This window comes from Pteropus alecto, unplaced genomic scaffold (genome assembly GCF_000325575.1).
Source record: "Pteropus alecto unplaced genomic scaffold, ASM32557v1 scaffold555, whole genome shotgun sequence".
Lineage (NCBI taxonomy): Eukaryota > Metazoa > Chordata > Mammalia > Chiroptera > Pteropodidae > Pteropus > Pteropus alecto.
In genome coordinates, this window is record NW_006436809.1 from 288121 (window position 1) to 302439 (window position 14319).

At 38.7% G+C, this 14319-nt stretch overlaps 1 pseudogene; it reads left to right on the forward strand.

Moving 5' to 3' along the window:
- The first annotated feature begins 14203 nt into the window (after positions 1–14203).
- On the forward strand, positions 14204–14319 carry LOC112481228 (annotated as a pseudogene).

Genomic DNA, 14319 nt, shown 5'->3' on the forward strand with positions numbered 1-14319 from the left:
CAAAAAAAACTTAAGTGAATTTATCACCACCAAGCCAGTATTACAGAAAATGTTGGAGGGACTTCTTTAAGAAGGAAAAACATATATCAGAAACAGGAATAAAAAATGGTGTCAACTACATTCCTATCAATAAGTACCTTAAATGGAAAATAATTAAGTGCTCTAATCAAAAGATAGAGTGGCTGAAAGGATAAGAAGACAAGATCCCTACGTATGAAAAGGAAGAGGATGGAAAAGGATATAGTTTTGATGGACCTGGAAGGTATTTAAGTCAGACAGAGAAAAACAAACACTAGATTTCACTTATATGTGGAATCTAAGGAATAAAAAGAACAAACTAATCAAAAACAGACTCACAAATATAGTGGACAATTTGTTGATAGATGGAGGGCTGGGAGAATGGGGTGAAGGGTTAAAGAAGTACAAATTAGTAGCTATGGATGGTCACGGGGATGGAGAGCACGGCATAGGGAATGCAGTTAGCATTAATATGTTGGCTAGGTGGAGGGTCAAGGGAGGGAGAGAGGGAGCAGTTCGGGGGATCATTTTATGAACTATATAGATGTCTAACCAATGTAGTGTATATTTGAAACTAATTAAAATAAATAAATTAAAAAATATATTTTAGCCAACAATTTGACTCAGTAGCAAAAGGGTTCCCTCCTCGTATAAGGGCCATCTAGTGCCAACAACCAAACAAGAAAAGATAGTTATGGGCTCTCCTTTAACCATATATATTTCTCATTCTGTTGAATCTTTACTGAACTGTCATCACACTCAGTATTTCTTTGTCAGCTATCTGGCTTCTTATGAAGTACTCTGGCTTTCTGCACTTAATATTACTTTAATTTGATGTAACAATTTTAACCCAGCCACTTTACTACTTTCTTTACAGAATAAAGAAACCCGTGATTGCATTTTACTTACTGATCACCTCTTGCTCCTAGGAATGACTTACAGGAAACTCCTATTGATAATGCTGACTTAATTTAGTTTACAGATGGATCTTATCTAAGAAGGTTAAAAGAGACATTACCTAACTGGATATGCAATAACTTCCATGGTGGATATAATGGAAAGTTCTCATTTACCTGAAATAAGATCTTCCCAACAATTGTAATTAATTACTCTAACTAGAGCTTGTTAATTGGCCAAAGATCAAATAGCCAATATATGTATCAATAGTCACTATGCCTTTGGTGTAGCTTATGACTAGAATTTTATGGAAAGAACAAGTCCTCTTAACTTTCTCGGGCAGCCTATAAAGAATAGAAAACAAGTTACAGAATTATTAGATGCTATACAGCAATGAAGACAATTGGCAATTATCAAAATTCCAGGACATTCTAACACTGCCACCATGGAAGCAAACAGGAATCAATTAGCTGATGCTGCAGCTAAACAGGCAACACTAAACAATAAAATTATCCAAACTCAAGAATGTTCCTCGCTCCTTATTAAATCAATAAAAGACTCTTTTACAGTTTCAAAGGACAGCTACAGAAGAAGAAAAGAAGACATGACAACAAAAAGGGGGAAACTTCAACCCAGACAAACAGATATGGCTTGGACCCCATGGGAAACCAATCTTACCTATAGGGGCTCAACTGCCTATACGCCAACATGTACATGAAGTAACACATTCGGGTCCTGAAAAGATGAATTCACAGAGTAAACAATGTTACTGGAAACCTCCCACTGTAGCTCATAAAGTGTATAGTATATGTTCTATTTATCCAAAATATAACCCTGGAAAACCACTCCACAGGTCCCAGGGACATTTCCCACTCCTTTTTGGTCCATTTGAGGTATGGTAACTGGATTTTATCCAAATGTCACCATCTCAAAGATATAAATATGTATTAATTATGATTTATATGTTTTCTCACTGGGTTAAGGCATTCCTATGCAGGAGAGCATTAACCTTAAAGATAGGTAAATTATTGGAGGAAAAAAAATCCCAATTGGGTAATTCCCTCTGAATTACATAATGACCAAGGGATTCATTTCACTGGACAAATAATGCAATTCATTTGTAACATTTGGCCGATTCCACAGAATTTTAATTGTGCGTATCACCCCCAGTCCTCTGGATTGGTCTAATGTACCAACAGTACAATCAAAACTCAACTAGTTAAAACTTCAGAAGCTTTTAATCTTCCTTGGCCAAAAGCTCTCCCTATAGTGCTTCTCAACCTAAGATCTACCCCTTTTGGTAAACATAGCTTTTCTTCTCATAAAATAGTTACTGACCGCCCTATGCATCTGGATGATAGGGCATATCAATGAGCCTTACTAAAAGGAATGGCTATTCTATATTATTGTCAAGGATTCATTAACCAACTTTAAAAAGTGATAAATTAATAACCGTGCACTTCTGTGAGACTTCAAAAACCATGGCTTACAATAGGAAATTTCATTTATTGGAAGAGACATTAAATTAAAAAAAGGGAACTTAAACCTTGTTGGAAGGGACCCTATCAAGTATACTAACTAATCCATGTGCAGCTAAACTTAAAGGAGTTGACTCATGGATTCACATTTCTCATTTAAAAAGGGCACCTGACCCCAAATGGACATCTACCCCAATCTCTGACACTCATCTCTGCCTACGACGATCATCAAAACTCCTCAAATATGAGGAGCCAGTGACAACTAAAGTAAACAACTGTTCACAAGAAACTAGACCAGGCCTGAATCACACCAGGCTTTACAGAGACTCTTAAATTTCTAGGCTTTATTTCTTGCTGAACTTTGTTTGTAAGACTACCCTGTACTGGAAGGAAGATTGTCAACATGATAAGAAACCAAATTCTTCCCCTTCTCCTTGCTCTCTCATTACTTTCTCTAATGCTTGGAAAGATATTATTTTGGTAAAACTCTCCCAAAGTGGTGCTAAGGGAGGAAATCTAACCAATTGTTGGATATGTCATCAAGTTCCTAAATCAGTAAGAGACCAACACTTAGCACTAGTTGCTCCTGTTATCGACTTCGATACCATTCCCAATGGCACTGTCTTTCAGACCAACCCACATCCAACTTCACCTTTCAGGTACACATTACTCAAGAACCAGAGACGTCTATCCCCTACTTGTAACTATCTCCTGCCATCTACATCAAATTTGAATTTAACCCAATCCCTCTATCTCTGCTTTACTTGATCTCTAAATGTCTACAGGACAAAATTAAAAAGAAAAATATAACCAAATTATGTAAACTTGTTCCTAATATTGAGTACCATCCTGATGGATTGTGAAAAACATCTAAATGGTTTCACCCCTGGTTGAAAGGATTCTCTGTCATACCTATGAATGAATTTGTAAACAAAAATATTCCTGTGGGCGTGGATTGTGCACCACCTGAATTCATTTTTATTTGAGGTGTAGGAGAAGACCCCCTGACTAAAGGATGGGCTCATGGATGTTTAGACAGTTGGCAAATTGGGGCAGCTTGTCGCTCTTTTATCTATTCATAAGAACCCCCCAACTTTCCATAAAACAAATTATTTTAACAAAGAGTTGTTTCAACCAAATTAAGTGCAGATTATAGAGGCCAAAATGGAAATACTGACCAGTTATGACAGTATTAAAGTATACTCAGCATACTTATCCTGAATGCCATGGAACATGTCAATAAGGATGTAATTAGAAATTTATCCACCACCATCAGACAAATAGCAAAAGAGATGACTAAGATTATTGTGGCCTAACAAAAGTCTCTAGATTCTCTTGCTGGAGTGGTCATTGACAATCACATAGCCCATGACTATTTGCTGGCCAAATGAGGTGGAGTTTGTATTGTCGCTCACACTACCTGTTACACATATATAAACATCTCAGGAGAAGTAGAGACTAGATTTAAAAATGTCACTCAACAAGCTAAATGGCTACAAGAGATAAGAAAAGATGACCCACTATATGACTTGTTTAGCTGGCTACCTTCAGGATTACGGACATTGTTTTGATCTCTGTTACAGAATGCTATGATAGTAATATGTTTTCTGATCCTTTTGGTAACTCAAACTCATAGTCTATTGTCTTTCCCACTGCTTGAAAATCAGTTGATCATACTAAAATTATAATGGCACAAAGAATAGAAATAATCCATCAAGCACTACCTTATTTTAATTCAGAATGATTTGAATTCTTTTTCTGCTAACACAAATTCCTTATATATTCATTTGTATCAAGCAGATATAGACTAAGTAGGCACATTAGTCTGATTACCTTTTACAAGTTATCCAATTTACTAATTAATCTGGTACCTTAACAAGGTCTGTTATCCATGTTAATACAAATGGAATCTAAAATGGTTATAAAACAACAGCTGACTATAATGGTGTAGAAGCTCAGGCAAAACACCTATAGGACTTTCATGGTCCCCCTAGGCTTTTCAGATGAAAAATTTAACTTACAATGCTGTATTTTAACAGCTCAACTACCCCAGCTATATCTTAAACTAAAATTTTTAATAGTTCAACTGGCTGGTATAGGAACTATTCTTAATAACATTTGAGTACTTCCAATGGGAAGTAGATGGATCATCTTTTTTTAAAAAATGATGGTAACTGGGAACCCATCTCATTATCAGATCATAAAAAACAAAGAGATAAATGGTAATGCCCTCAAACTACATGAAATTCTGAACTCACAAACCTGGCCTATTATATCTACCCCAACAAGCAATAATATATGGTTCATGGGACTTAAACATTTTTGTCAGGTAGGTTTAGAGGATTCTTCTGTTGTTATAAGTAACTTCTATTGAAATAACACTAAATTTACATTAAATGCTACATGAATATAGTGTAATACTGAGGTTAGGCCAAAATTCATGATTACATTAACACTGAAAATCAAATGTACTGGGAGACTGAACTCAATCTTCCCCATGAAGTTATTTCTGTGAAAACTGGTTGCCCAGAAAAAAAAAAAATTAGAACTTTTAGATAAAATAGCTAAAATTCTTCATTCATCAAGCCAAACCTATCACAAAGTACAGATGGTAGTAAACAAAGATGAAAAAAAACATTATTAGTTTGATAAAAAATATATATATACAATGACAAAGGGTTCTTTGGCTGGCTGAGATGTTTACTCCTGTCAAGCTTTCCTTACCTAATATCAGTCACATTATATTTTTAATACATGTTATTAGACCACTGTTATTATTCCTATTCTCATTATATAAATATTATACTAGATACAAAAAGATAAAGGATAAAGTAAACAATAAAACTTGGATCATAATAGCTCACAGATTAGAAATGATCCGAAGTCTTTTTCGTAATGATGGCCTATGAGAACTGACTGCCTCCTATTTACCTGCCTTTTCTCCTTTTGGGAAAATTTGGCCTTAATTCACTTCCCATGGTTTTGCCCTATCTCCAGTGGTCCATCATTTCAACAAGAGAATGCTGATACTGAGGTTTCCTAGGCATAAGCCTTCCTAGCACTGTGGGACCACATCATGTAACCAAAAGGTTGTCCTCAATGCATCCTTCAAATTGATTTATGACCAAAAGGGAAAATTGTGAATTTGACAGGGCTGACAAAATAACTGAAAATAACCACATATAATGTTCTGATCATAAAAATTCCTGAGAGGGCTATAATGAGAATTTATGTCCTAAGGCCTATATGATAGATTAGTCTTTACCTTGAGCAAGACCTGTGCATTGTTTTTCTAGATGTGAATCTAGGATAACATACTTAAAATGTTAGAACGATCTCTTCAGCCCTCCAGAGATAAACATCCTGGTATTGGGAGAGACAACTCCAACATTCCTCACTATTATCTTATCCACATATCTTTGTAAACTATGTATGTTAAATGTTAACTATCCTACACACACCAATGTAAAAGAAATATGTATCTCTCCATTTTTCTTTTTATCCAATCCTAGAGATTTCCCTGATTTACTTTCTCTTGCCTCCTTAATCTGCCACCAATGGATTTCATGTAACCTCCCTTACGTCTTCTCCTTTTATTCTAATGTATAAAATAAACTGCAAAACTGCTATTCCTTGGAGCATTTTCTCAATCTTTTGAGATTTTGCTTCTAGGAGAGGCAGCTTTCTCCCCGACTGAAGGGCTGGCAGAAGCTACTGTTCCATTGTTGAGTCCTCCTCCCACCCAGCAGGCAGATGCAGGCGGTCATCATATCTGAGACTCCATCAACCAGGCTAACACCAGTCGCTCTGCCCAAGTGATTCCCTGAGAGTCGACCCCACCCAACTTGCCTTTCCACCAAAGCCATTTTCAGTGGATTTTCTATACAAAAGGCCTGTCATGGCTCATGTTGTGGACTTTCCTAAAATCTCTTAAAGGTTCACAAAACCTAAACAAGTAGCATCTGGCCTCAGCGTGCCCTATACCTCATGCTGAGCAGACCCAAGCCCAGCATTAGCGGCAGCTGGCCTTGGTTTGCAGCTTGGCCTCTTGAGGCACATCCAAGCCCAGAGTGGGTGGCAGCCATCTGCAGATTGCTTGATGGCTCATGCCAGGTGGCGCCAGGCAGGGCATAGACTGTGACTGAACTTGGCCTATGGCGGGGCCCCTACCAGGAGCCTGCACACCCAGTGGCTGGCTTTGGTCTGAGCCAGAGTACCACCCAGGGCCACATCCAAAGATGACATACTCAAAAGGCAGACTGAGAAAGCACCAAAGCCCTGCTAGAGTGAATCCAGCTCCATAGGGTCATCCCCTATACAACAGATCCTCCACTGTAGTCATGGCCAGTCATCACAACCAATTAGCCCAAGAGTCAGTCCCTCCCACTGATGTGCAAATGACAACCAAGGATCAACTGCAAGCATAGGGCATACACAACCCACACAAGGGACACACCTGGGGCACCCAGTGCAGGTGACCAAGGAGACTATGCCACTGGGTCCCACAGGACATCTACTACATAAGGCCACTACCCTAAGACCAGGAGATCTAGCTGCTCTACCTAATACATAGAAATAAAACACAAGGAGGCAGCCAAAATGGGGAGACAAAGAAACAAGTCCCAAATGAAAGAACAGAACAAAGGTCCAGGAAAAGAACTCAATAAAATGGAGACAAGCAATTTACCAGATGCAGAGTTCAAAACACTGGTTATAAGGATGCTCAATGAACTTAGAGGAAGAGTAGATGAACTCCATGAGAACTTTAACAAAGAGATAGAAAATATTAAAAAGAACCAGTCAGAAATGAAGCATACAATAACTGAAAAAAATAATACCTTAGGAAGAATCAACAGTAGATTAGACTAAGCAGAGGATTGAATCAGCAACTTAGAAGATAAAGTAGCAGAAAACACCTAATTGGAACAGTAATAAGAAAAATGAATTTAAAAAAATGATAGTTTAAGGCACCTCTGTGACAACATCAAGTGTATTAACATTTGTATCATAGGGATAGCAGAAGGAGAAAAGAGAGCAAGGAATTAAAAACCTATTTGAAGAAATAAAAATGGAAACTTTCCTAACCTGGCAAAGGAAATAGGCATACAAGCCCAGGAAGTGCAGAGTCCCAAGCAAGATGAACCCAAAGAGGCCCACACCAAGACACATCTTAATTAAAATGCCAAAGGTTAAAGACAAAGAGAATCTTAAAAGTGTCAAGAGAAAAACATCTGGTTACCTACAAGGGAGCTCCCATAAGATTGTCAATTGCTTTTCAGCAGATATTTTGTAGGTCAAAAGGGACTGGCAGGAAATAGTCAAAGTGATGAAAAGCAAGGACCTACAATCGAGATTACTCTACCCAGCAAAGCTATCATTTAGAATCAAAGGACAAAGAGCTTCCTGGACAAGAAAAGCTAAAGGAGTTCATCACCATCAAGCTAGTTTTACAGGAAATGTTGGAGGACTTCTTGAAGAAAAAAAAAGAGAGATTAAAAATATGAATAATTAAATAGCAATACCTACATATTTATCAATAATTATTTTGAATATAAATGGATTAAATGATCCACTCAAAAGAGTGTGGTCAAATGGATAAGAAAACAAGACCCTTACATATACTGTCTACAAGAGACTCACTTCAGATTCAGACACAACAGACTGAAGCTAAAGGGATGACTAATGATGTTTCAAAACGAAAAGGCTGAGGTAGCAATACTTATACCAAACAAAATAGACTTTAAAACAAAGCCTATAACAAGAAACAAAAAAGGACCTGGTAATCCCACTTCTGGATATTTATCCTATGAAACCCAAAGCACTACTTCCGAGGGACATATGAATCCATATGTTTATTGTAGCATTATTTACAGCAGCCAAGATATGAAGGAATCTTGTGTGTCCATCAATGGATGAATGGATAAAGAAGAGATGGTACATATATACTGTGCGATATTACTCAGCCCAAGAAAAAGAATGAAACGACATAGATGCAACAACATTGATGGTCCCTAGATGTTGTGCAGAGTAGACTAAGTCAGACAGAGAAAGACAAATGCCTATAATTTCACTTACATGTGAAATCTAAAGAACAAAAGAAACAAAACAGAAACAAACTCATAGATACAGAGAACATTTGGATGGTTGCCAGATGGGAGTGGGGTTGGGAGAGTGGGTAAAAAAGGAGAAGGGATTAAGAAGTACAAATGGGTAGTTACAAAATAGTTATGGGATATAAAGTATAGTAAGGAATATAGTCAATAATATTATAACTATGTACAGTGTCAGATAGGTACTAGATTTATTGGTGTGATCACTTTGTAATTTATATAAATGTCTAATCACTATGTTGTACACCTGAAACTAATAATTGAAAAACTAAAATATTATTTTCAATAAAAGAATTGAAGGTAAAAAAGAAATCCTTTGTAGTGGTGCAGTGTACTTACTGCATCACATGAAGAGGTACATGATCTCTGACCCCACTTTTAGTAATAGGAAGTTTGATGGTAGGTTTAGGTGTTGTCAGCCTGATCTCATCATTCTCCATTGTGTTGGTTATGGATTTATTGCTTCTCAGCTCCAAAAATTAATGTGAGCCCTTTATTTTTCCTTTGCCAGAAGGCACTAATCTGTGTCAGTAGAGGGCACTAAAGAATCATTGCAGGAAAAAATGTTTTTTGCTTCCTAGTCCTGGTGTGTTCCTTGCCCAGCTCCTGCAACTAGCGCCTGGCTTTTCCAGCACCACTTCTAAAGCACCAGAGGCTTCCCTAGCATCCAGTTTCTGCACTGCACAGTGGTCAGCAATAAACAGTGGCCAGCAGCTTCTTAGGCATCCCCCTGGGGAGGTTTTATATTGGAGCCTGGTGTGAACAGCTTTCTTCCACACCCAGGAAGGTGGATTTCTGGGAAGTTCCAATGGGCACATTTCTGGTAAGCCCTGCTGCAGCAAAACCATCTTGACTTCCTTACCATCCTGTGAGCCATGGCGGCACTTTCACTAATATCTACTCTGTTTTCTCAAAGACAACTATAAATATCTCATCTCCAGCTTCAATATTTTTTATCTTCTCGTGAGCATACAAACATAATATATCCCATTTAAAAAAAAAAAAAACATTTGATACCTAAGTTTTTCAAAGATTTTTGCTTATCCAACCCTTCCCCTCATTTCTCTACTTCCCAGAACTTAAAAATTTTGTCTGTACTTGCTTCTCTCCATTTTCTTTCCTCCCTCTCTTAAAAACTGAAATATATCACATGTTCAAGAGTATATATAATGCATGTATATGTTTTAAAATATTAATAATAAGATAGTAAAGTAGAGTCTGGCATTCATCTCTTATTCTAAGCAATCAGACTGGTTTTATAACTAAAGGAAATGATTCCCTCTATCTGTTCAAACAAAGGCTCAGAGGAGGCCTATTTCACCTTCCCTCCTGAAACAGCTGGTATTATTTCTACTCATTTCCCTATCCTCTCCTCCTTGGGGCTTAGAAAGACTTCCACCTAGAAAGAAGACATCAGAGAACTGAGTTTTAGGTCCCTTTACCTTAGCTGCCTTCCCAGAGGAGCCTCTCTAGTGATTCCAGAGATGATTCCCACTACCATCCAGTCACTGACCAGCCCAACTGGGCCAAATGGACGTCCACTGTGCCCAGGGTGAGTGAAGTCTTCCACTCCAAGTGTGGCTTGGTCAACTTTTTCCCTACTTACAAATGCCATGACACTAGGACCAATGATGTGAGCCTCACTCTGGATAGCAACTGTTATATAAAGTGCAGTGACACCCACCACTATGACATTACTTATATTAAGACTCACCAATGGTTACTTTCAAGCACAAGAGGCACAAAATGCAAAGGATACACTAGTCTCTCTATTCCATAGAGACAAGAGTCTATACCAGTAGGGCTGGGAGTGCTATGAAGAGCCTTCCAGTGAAAGGAAGGCCCCGCCCAACAATTTTGCATGTTTACAAGCTGGCACAAAGGCGATTTGGGAACACTTAGTCTTCTATGTAACAAAAAATGTAACAAGAAATCTCCACGCCCAGGAAACAACCTTGAAGGCTGCCAGAGCTCTAAGAAGTCTGCAGACCAAGGTGGTTGACATCGTCCAGAGGCCTTGCTGTTCTTCCATGGACCAGTTAAGTCCAGTTCAGTGTCAGACTATAACAAGAGACGAGGAGAAGAAGCCCTTATAGCCAAGACCAACTGTTTATCTCTCCATACTTTCAGAGCGCTTAATTCTGGGATCAGGTATGTCAAAATGGCAGTTTAGTCCTAAATTTCTCTACTTACATTAGTCAAAATAGGCTAACTATGGTAACAAACAATATAAACTTTCTGTGGCTTAATACCATAAAGGTCTGTTTCTCACAAAGTTCACAAGTCAATGCAGGTCAGGTAGCCCTGCTTCATGCTAAAGTACACAGGCTCCTTGAATGTGTGGCTCTGCTCAGACCATAGGGCTGCAGAGTCCCCCTCTGGCTCCTCTGCATCTATCCAGCTGATATATGAAGAGAGACCATGAAGAAGGCACATCTTCTCTTAATTACAATCACCCAAGGTGATATTCATCCATTACACTTTGGGCAGATCGCGGTTGAATGACTCCACCTAACTAAACGGTAGACTCAGAAATGTAGTCTTCACGAGTATCAAAAAGAAGCAACAGGTTTGATGAATAGAACCATCTTTGCCTAACCATCTTTCCCCACAGACACCTTACAGACTGCTAATAAGTAGCTACTACCCACATGTGGCTATTTAATATAAATAAAGTTTAAAATTTCAGTTCCTCAGTTGCACTAGCCATATTTCAAGTGCTTGATTGCCACTTGCAAGCTTTAGCTATTGTAGTAGACTGTAAATAGAAGTTTATATCATCACAGGAAAGGTCTATTGGACAGCACTGATATAGAATATAATAGACAGGAATTAGAAGTAAACAGATGAAACATTCAAATTGGATAATCTTAGCAGAGGTTAGCAAAAGAACAATTGCTATATAGTGGCAGAAACAGCTGAATTATGTGGAAAACAGAAACTGTAAGAAGTAAACTTGGATAGTTAGTCAAAGATATTTCCAAAGTGTTGAAGATGCAACCTGTTTTCTTCTTGTTGTGTTTGAGAGTAAAGAGATAAATTGGAGGAACTGTTAACCAAAACAGAACCAAGACTTAATGATTTAGGAACTTCTCAGCATATCCAGATTGCAAAATATTCTAAAATTATCAGATTTGCTATCAAGAAAGCATGCTCTGGAGAGAAACCAATGATGTGGCTGGACAAGCTTTGGCTAGTGCCTTGAAAGGATCAAAAAGCCAGAGTATTTCATCACATGGAGAGTTCTTTTAAAAGATTAGGTATGTGACTCATGCATCCCCTCAGCCATTTCAACAGAAGCCAGGAAATAGGGGTGATATTATTCAGGAAATATCCGTGGAGGAGCCTCTTGTTTAATGGCATAAACCTTAGTAACGTACACAGGAGACCCACAAAGTTTTTGATGATATATCAGCAGAAACACTGCCACCTTGCACTGAAAGAGAAACAAGACAAACTAAAAGATAGCTGCTGCACTCCCAAAATTTTATAAGTAGGAAACAGGCTGGTAAAACTACTCAATTGCAAATATGTGCTACCCTTCCAGAAGAAGAAAGAATGAATCTGAGGGAAGCATCTTAGACCCAGAAGATGGAGTCACAAGCCACAGAGGATTATTCCTGGGCCTTGAAACCATTAGAGTTTTCCCTGCCAGTTTTCAAATTACTTCAAACCAGTGACTCCTTTCTTCCTTCCATTTCTCCCTTTTGGAATGGGATTGTTTATTATAGCTATTATCATATACCTGCCCCACTTCTGTATTTTGAGAGACGATAACTTTTTTTCTAATTTTGCAGGTCCACATATAGAGAGGAATATTGCCCCAGGATGGCTCACACCCAGAGATCACTCATGCCTGGTTTAACGATTTAGATGATGAGATTTGAGACTTTCGAGATAATATTATATACATGAAATCTTGAATTCGAGTTGATGCTGTAATGAGTTGAGACTTTTAGGAACGTTGGGGCGGGGTGAATATATTTTACATGTGAGATGGGCATGAATTTGGGGGATCCAGAGGGTAGAGTGTGGTAGGCTAAATAATGGGCTTTGAAGATAGCCATGCCCTAATCCCCAGAACTTGTGAATGTTTCCTTATATGACAAAAGGGACTGTGTAGATGTGATTAAACTAAGGATCATTAAGTGGCAAGATTATCCTGCATTATCTAGGTGAACCCCAAATGTGATCACAAGTGTCCTTACAAGAGGGAGGCAGAAGAAAATTTGACTACAGAAAAGGAGAATTAAAGACTGGAGTAATATACTTTGAAGATGGAAGGAGCCACAAGTCAAGGAATATAGATGACCACCAAAATGTGAAAAGGGCAAAGAAATGAATTCAACCTCTCAGAGCCTCCAGAAGGAACTAGCCCTAGTGACATCTTGATTTCACTCCTATAAGACTCATTGTTATGACTTTGTAAAATTAACATTTGTTAAGCAGAACACAGGATGCCAAATGACCCTTGGTTTAACAATAGACCACAAGAGAATTAAAATGAAGAAGTTTATCAGTCTTGGAGGAGGTGTAGAATGGGTTGTAAGCTGACAAGGTCCTTGCAACCTGTGAGGGCAACCAAGGGTTACCTCGCCTCAGCAAACTCCTGAGAACAAGAAAATATAAACATAGCCGCAGGCAGTCAAACAAGCTGAAGGCCATGAGAAGACACAGCTTGGGAAAAGCAGAAGAAACAGTGTTGTTATGACTAAGGGAAACTGCTTATGCCAACCAGTATGTTCTTGTATAAAAGCATCTTGCAAAAATAAAACTGGGCCATTGTTCACCACCGGTAGACAGTGAACCTCTTGATCATCACTTTCTGTCTTCTTTCTTTTCTCAATCTCCCACCATTCCCACTCAGGTTTATTTTCTAGGGCCGCTCTGGATGTGGCAGGATTTACCACTTGCTGGACGTGGCAAGGAGGTACATGGCATACCTTGAGGGCCACACAGGGTGGTTAAGTAGAGTGCAGAAAGAGAAAGAGGCAGAACCTGGGGCACGAGCCTTTATTAGGGTCCATGGATGGAGTGCTTTGGGGTTACTTGGCTAGAGCCAGATTGTTCAATTCATACCAAATAGATAGGGTACTGGTAAGCTCCACAGAAGTCTCATCTAAGGGGCATACAGGGGAAGGCCCTGGGAGGCAAGAGAGACTTGATCACAAAAGCTATTGGGGAAGTCATATCAGGAATTTACATTTTCTTGTGACTCTGGTATGCTATCTAGAGAATGTGCTTGCATGAGGTGGCTAAGTATTGGTTTAAGATCCCCCTTACACTGCTAGGCCAAACAAATGGATGCTGAGGCAGAAATACCATGGAGTAGCTTAGCTAAACTCTTGACACTTATTTTGGATTTCTGACCTCCAGAAGAGAATAAATTTATGTTTTGTGTTTTTTTTATTAGTTTCAAGTATACAGTACATTGGTTAGACATTTATATAGTTTATAAAATGATCCCTCTAATTGCACCTTTTCTCCTCTGGTTTTCCAATATATTAGTGCTAACTGCATTCCCTAGCCAATATATTAATGCTAACTGCATTCCCTATTTAAAAATCAGAGAAGGGAGGCAGAACTTGGAGGGATGAAAATTCCGAGATAATGGATGTGGTTCCATAGTGTAGCAGTTAGCACGTCTGCTTTACATACAGAAGGTCCTGGGTTCATGCCCCAGTGGAGCCATAGTCCATGGTCTACGGCCATGCCACCCTCAACAAGCCTGATGTCTGATCTCAGAAGCTAAGCAGGGTCAGGCCTGGTTAGTACTTGGATGGGAGACCACCTAGAAAGACCAGGTGCTGTAGGCA